Genomic DNA, 5,395 nt, shown 5'->3' with positions numbered 1-5,395 from the left:
CTGCACAGATGAAGAATGATGAGACTGAAGAAAAAGACCATTAGGCTTGGCAATCAAAAGATCATTAGCAACTTTGGGAAGAACAGTTTCAGTTAAAAGATGAAATCAGAAGCCATATCGTAAAAGTTTTAGGAAAGAGTGAGGGGAAAGGAAGTGGAGGCCATCAAGTTTAGACATACTTCTCAAGCATATTAGCTGAAAAACAGTGATATATGAAGATAGTCATTGAGGATCATAAGATGAATGGGGAGTTTTTTCTAAAGGATGGAGACACAGATATGTTTCTAGGCAATAGACAATGGTCCCATATATAGAGATAAATTAAAAATGAGCATAGGAATGAAAGTGGGAGCAATCTGCAGATGCATACTGGAGGGAACCTCACGTAGGGTGCATGGAGAGGGGGTTGCAACTACAAGGCTTCGGAACAAATCTACATCTGCTATAGGAATGAAAGATAAAGTTGGGAAGATACCTGAATAATGTGAGATTAAAAAGAGGGAAGAAGAAGAAGTTCATGGGGAATTGCTTTCATTCATTCATTCATTCGTTTGTTTGTTTATTTCTATGAAATATGAGGCTAAGTTCTTAGCTGAGGAGATAGGACAACGGGTTTGCCAGGACTTGAGAAGAAATGAGAATACTTGGAACAGCTTCTCAGAAGAGTAGAATAATTAATAAAAAGGGACGAGTAGAATGGTTGCTCGGGTGCAGTGGGAGCCCTATTGAGAATAGACAAATACGTTTGTGGGTCCCACTGAGCAGTTTTGTGATTTCCTCCACCTCGATTTAGTAGTACATGAAGAGAAGCAAAGGAAATGAATGATGGAATTAATTTGGAGTTTAATTTTGAAAAGCTGTAATGAAATCTACAATAAGGGGACAAAGAGTTTCAAGAGTAGAGAATAGTGTGGTATTCAATTGGTTCACCAGTACACAGAGATTTAAAAGGTAGGAGGAGGCCAAAAGCGCAGGGAAGGGGAGTCGCTGCGGTTTCCTGCTTCAATAGTGCTTGAACTTAACCCGCTGCTCGATTCCCGGCCGAAACCGCCCTTAGCCACCTCTCCACCTTAACCTCCACTGATGAACACTTCTGTCGTCCTACCGTTCCAGCAGCAGCCGCCCCGCGCCGTCGCCGCTGACACCGCCGCTGTACCATCCTTAGCCGCAGCCGCCTCCTGCAGCCTCCTCCATCTCCGCCATGACTACCTTGTTCCCCTCTCAGGTGCGGCAGAACTACCTCGGATGCCGCCATCAACCGACAGATCAACCTGGAGCTCTGCGCCTCCTACGTCTACCTGTCCGTGTCTTACTACTTTGACCGAGAGAGATGATGTGGCGTTGAAGAACTTTGCCAAGTATTTCCTACACCAGTCCCACGAGGAGAGGGAGCCTGCTGAAAAGCTTATGAAACTCCATAACCAACGCGGCGGCCTCATCTTCCTGCAAGAAATCAAGAAACCAGACTGAAATGACTGGGAGAGTGAGCTGAATGCAATGGAGTGTGCTCTGCACTTGGAAAAAGAAAATGTCCATCAGTCGTTACTGGAATTGCACAAGCTGGCAACTGACAAGAATGACCTCCATTTATGTGATTTCATCGAAACCCATTACCTGGACGAACAGGTAAAGTCCATCAAACAACTGGATGATCACATAACCAACCCGCGCAAAATGCCCCCCAACCCCAAACCCCACCCCCATTCTGGCATGGAGGAATTTCTTTTTGACAAGCATACCCTTGGAGACAGTCACAACTAGACCTAAGCCACACCTGGCTTCCCCTACACCTGGCAATGGTGGGCATGACTCCTGGTGTCTTTCAGTGCATGCATATTTTGGTTATCTGACGTTTTCATAATCTGTACCAAAACACTACCACCATTTTACATCTCAATAAAGTGACTTGGTACTGATGAAAAAAAGGGAAAAAAAAAGAAAAGGTAGAAGAATGTAATTGCTACAATTGAAATAGCGTAGGAAAGAAGTGAGTAGTGGAATGAATGGAGGTCACAGTAAGGATAAAGAATGTGATTAAGGTGATAAGTAATTGGGAAATACAGGACAATAAATATTAACTTCTGGCAGAGGTATGTTGGGTTTTGCAACCATAGATGTAGAACATTTGTGGGTGATTTGAAGATTATGCTCATTTTTGTGTGTAGATGAAGTTGAGGAGAAGAATGGACCATGAGTAGTTTGGGGGACTAAGAAACTGGAGTATTTGAAAGAGCATTTATAATTATATCAAAATCCCTTATGATGAGAATGAGTTGGCTATGAGCAATGAACTGAACACATTGAGGAAGGAAATAGATTAAAGAGGAGGAGTGTGAATAGGTAATGACCGCAAGACTATGAATTGGATGAAACATTTAGATAGAAAATACTCAGAGGAACAGTTGCTGAGTGACAGTAGTAATAGAGGATTCAAGAAATGGCAATGGAGAGCAGAGTTTCTCCAACAAGTGAGTCTTAAATAGGAGAAGGTGCAACTAGTACAAGGAAGTGTGGCAAGGAAAACAGTATCATCAGGATGGACAAGGGTCTTACTGAGTGCCAGAAGACTGAAAGAGTGAGGAAAGAAGAGTTGTATCTACTTCCATAGATTGTCATCTCTAGAAATGTCTTTAATTTTGACCACCAGTCAACGGAAGTTAAGAAAACACCAGCTATGGCTGAAAGGTTTCAGATTGCTTTCTAAGACTTCATAATTCCTAAGAGATTCTTTCCTTACACTTCCAAAAATGTCTACTCTGCCCCCCTCAGTGTTTTATTCTGTCTCTTTCCCTTTCTCACTCTAGGGGCTCTTTCCTGAACTGCCAGTTTTCTCTCCTTTTCTTACAACTGCTATCCTCAAGAAAAGGGGAATAATAGTAAACTTTGAAAGGCTGGGGAAAGAAGGTCTTGAATTTCGAAGGTGATTAATTTTATTTTCCCATAAGCCAGATGGTTTTTCTGTTCCTGTCTTCTTGTCCTTTATAATTTGCGTGTGTGACACAGGTAGTATGTAAGTGAAAGTGAGAACAGCATAATTTATCAGTCCGCAAATCATTGTCATGCTTTATGTACCAATTATTTATTTCAACATTTTATTATAACATTCATTTCAATATTTTGTCAGTAGAGGAGGGAAAACTGGAGTATAAAGAAAATATTGAAACCACTCCATGAAATGAAACCTTTACATACAATGATTTAGGCCAGAGGATACATCTTTGACATCTAAAGCAACAATTAACTAGCATGCTAGTAATAACATGAAACTATTATTAGGTACTCTAGCATACACTTTCAGTTTTTCTATGAACAAATATATTAAATATTCTGATTAGAATAGTTTGAAGACATCCAGAAAAAGAAGCAGGACATGAGAAGTGAAGATCCCGTTAAGATAGTATTGGACAAAATGGTTTGGATTTAGGTGCCAGGATTTAAGATGGGAGAATGATGGGTACATTTAACCACAGGAGGAATGTCTTTGCAGGGAGACTTGCAGATCAGACCAAGAGATCTTTCAAATGAAAATAAGAATGCATGAGTAAGAGGACGGGGTAGAAGAGAGATACCGAGAGATGAGGGAAGAGCTCAATACCATGCTAACAGAATGTCATAAGTGCTGGAAAGTTCTTATGGCAGAATAAAAGTGGCCAAGATACCTCATTGTCTAAAATCTGTCTGATCCTTAGGTACCCGGAGGAACAGTAACCTCAAAGACTGACCTCAGAATTCACATTAAACGCACATTGGATATTATTTGAGTTTCCTACCCAAGAATTTGAGCAGTTGGACATCAAGTCTAACCCTTTCATTTTACAGGTGAGGAAACTGAGGCCCAGGGAAGCTGTGGCCAAAAGATCCCAATTATATATTTCCATGTGGTTTCATTTGCCTTTGCTGAACAACTTTGATTGGCGTATAGTAGTCATAGTAATAGCAACAATGCACAATTTCTATCATATCAATAGAAACTTAAAGCACTTTAAATTTTGCAGAGTGCCTCAGAAATATTATCTCATTTTATCCTCACAATAAAACTGGGAAGTTTTATTTACAAATGAGGAAACTAAGTCAGAAAGATTAAGTGATATACCTATGTTGACACCTGTAGCAAGTGTCTGAGGGAGGATTTTTAAAATCATGAATTATTTATTTTTAACAGTCTTTTCTTTTAAAAATTTTAGTTACAAATTCTCTTTCTCCTTCCCACTCTGTCCTACCCCCACCAAGAAGGCAAGAAAATACCAGTTATATATATGAAATCATGCAAGACATATTTCCAAATTAGCCATATTGCAAAAAAGGGAAAAATGTAAGTGAGAAAATTATACTTCAATTTACACTCTAGAGTTCATCTCTTCTGTTTTTTGAGGTGGATTGCATTTTTTATGAGTCCTTTGAAATTATCTTGGATCTGTGTATTGATCAGAGTAGCCAAGTCTTTCAAAGTTCATCATCATTACAATATTATTGTTACTATGTACAACAATCTCCCAGTTCTTCTCACTTCATTTTGCATCAGTTCATATAGATCCTACTATGTTTTTTTCTGAAACCATTCTGCCATTCCCCAATCAATGAATATCCCATCCTGTCAATTCCCACTTCTTTGCCATCACAAGAAGAGCAGATATAAATACTTTTCTACATATATGTCTATTTTTTTTCCTTTTCATGGATCTGTCTTGGGATACAGTCCTAGAAGTGCTATTGCTAATTCAAAGGGTATGCACAGTTTAATAACCCTTTGGGCATAGTTTCAAATTGTTCTCCAGAATGGTTACAAAGGTTCACTACATTACACAAACTTCAGCAATTTATTAGTGTATCTAGTTTTCTTCCACCCCTCTAGCATTGCAATTTCTGATAGGTGTTATGTGGTATCTCGGTGTTGTTTTAATTTTCCTCTCTCTGATCAATGGTGATTTGGAGCATTTTATATGACTGTACATTACTTTAATTTCTTCTTATGAAAACTGATTGTTCATATCTTTTCACCATTTACCAACAAAAGAATAGCTTGTTTTTATAAATTTGATTAAATTTTCTATATATTTAAGAAAAGAGGCTTTTATCAGAGAAACTTACTGTAAAACTTTTTGAGATTAATTCATTTTCCCCAATTTTCTTTACTGCTCCTTTCTCTTTCTTTAACTCTTTCAGGAATTATTGTTGGGTTTGTGTCTAATAAGCAGTTTCCTTTCAGGCTTTGGTTGTAGTTATTTGTTGTTGTTGTTTTGTTTTATTATCTTCTTCTGAGTTTGTGTCTTGGTCTTCCTTGACACCATAGCAGTTTTTATGTTAATTTTTTTGGTTTGCTCACTTTTCCAGCCTATTTCTTGACTTTGAACTTTATGTTAAACATGGGTTCTGCTTACCCGGGAGTAGGAAGGCA

The 5,395-nt window shown here is 38.6% G+C and overlaps 1 pseudogene; it reads left to right on the top strand.

Moving 5' to 3' along the window:
- Positions 1 to 1,201: 1,201 nt before the first annotated feature.
- On the top strand, positions 1,202 to 1,761 carry LOC118831756 (annotated as a pseudogene).
- Positions 1,762 to 5,395: the final 3,634 nt, after the last annotated feature.

This window comes from Trichosurus vulpecula, chromosome 9 (genome assembly GCF_011100635.1).
Source record: "Trichosurus vulpecula isolate mTriVul1 chromosome 9, mTriVul1.pri, whole genome shotgun sequence".
NCBI classification, from domain to species: Eukaryota; Metazoa; Chordata; class Mammalia; order Diprotodontia; family Phalangeridae; genus Trichosurus; species Trichosurus vulpecula.
The sequence above is the reverse complement of the archived record's forward strand: the minus strand, read 5'-3'. Positions and strand labels throughout refer to the sequence as shown.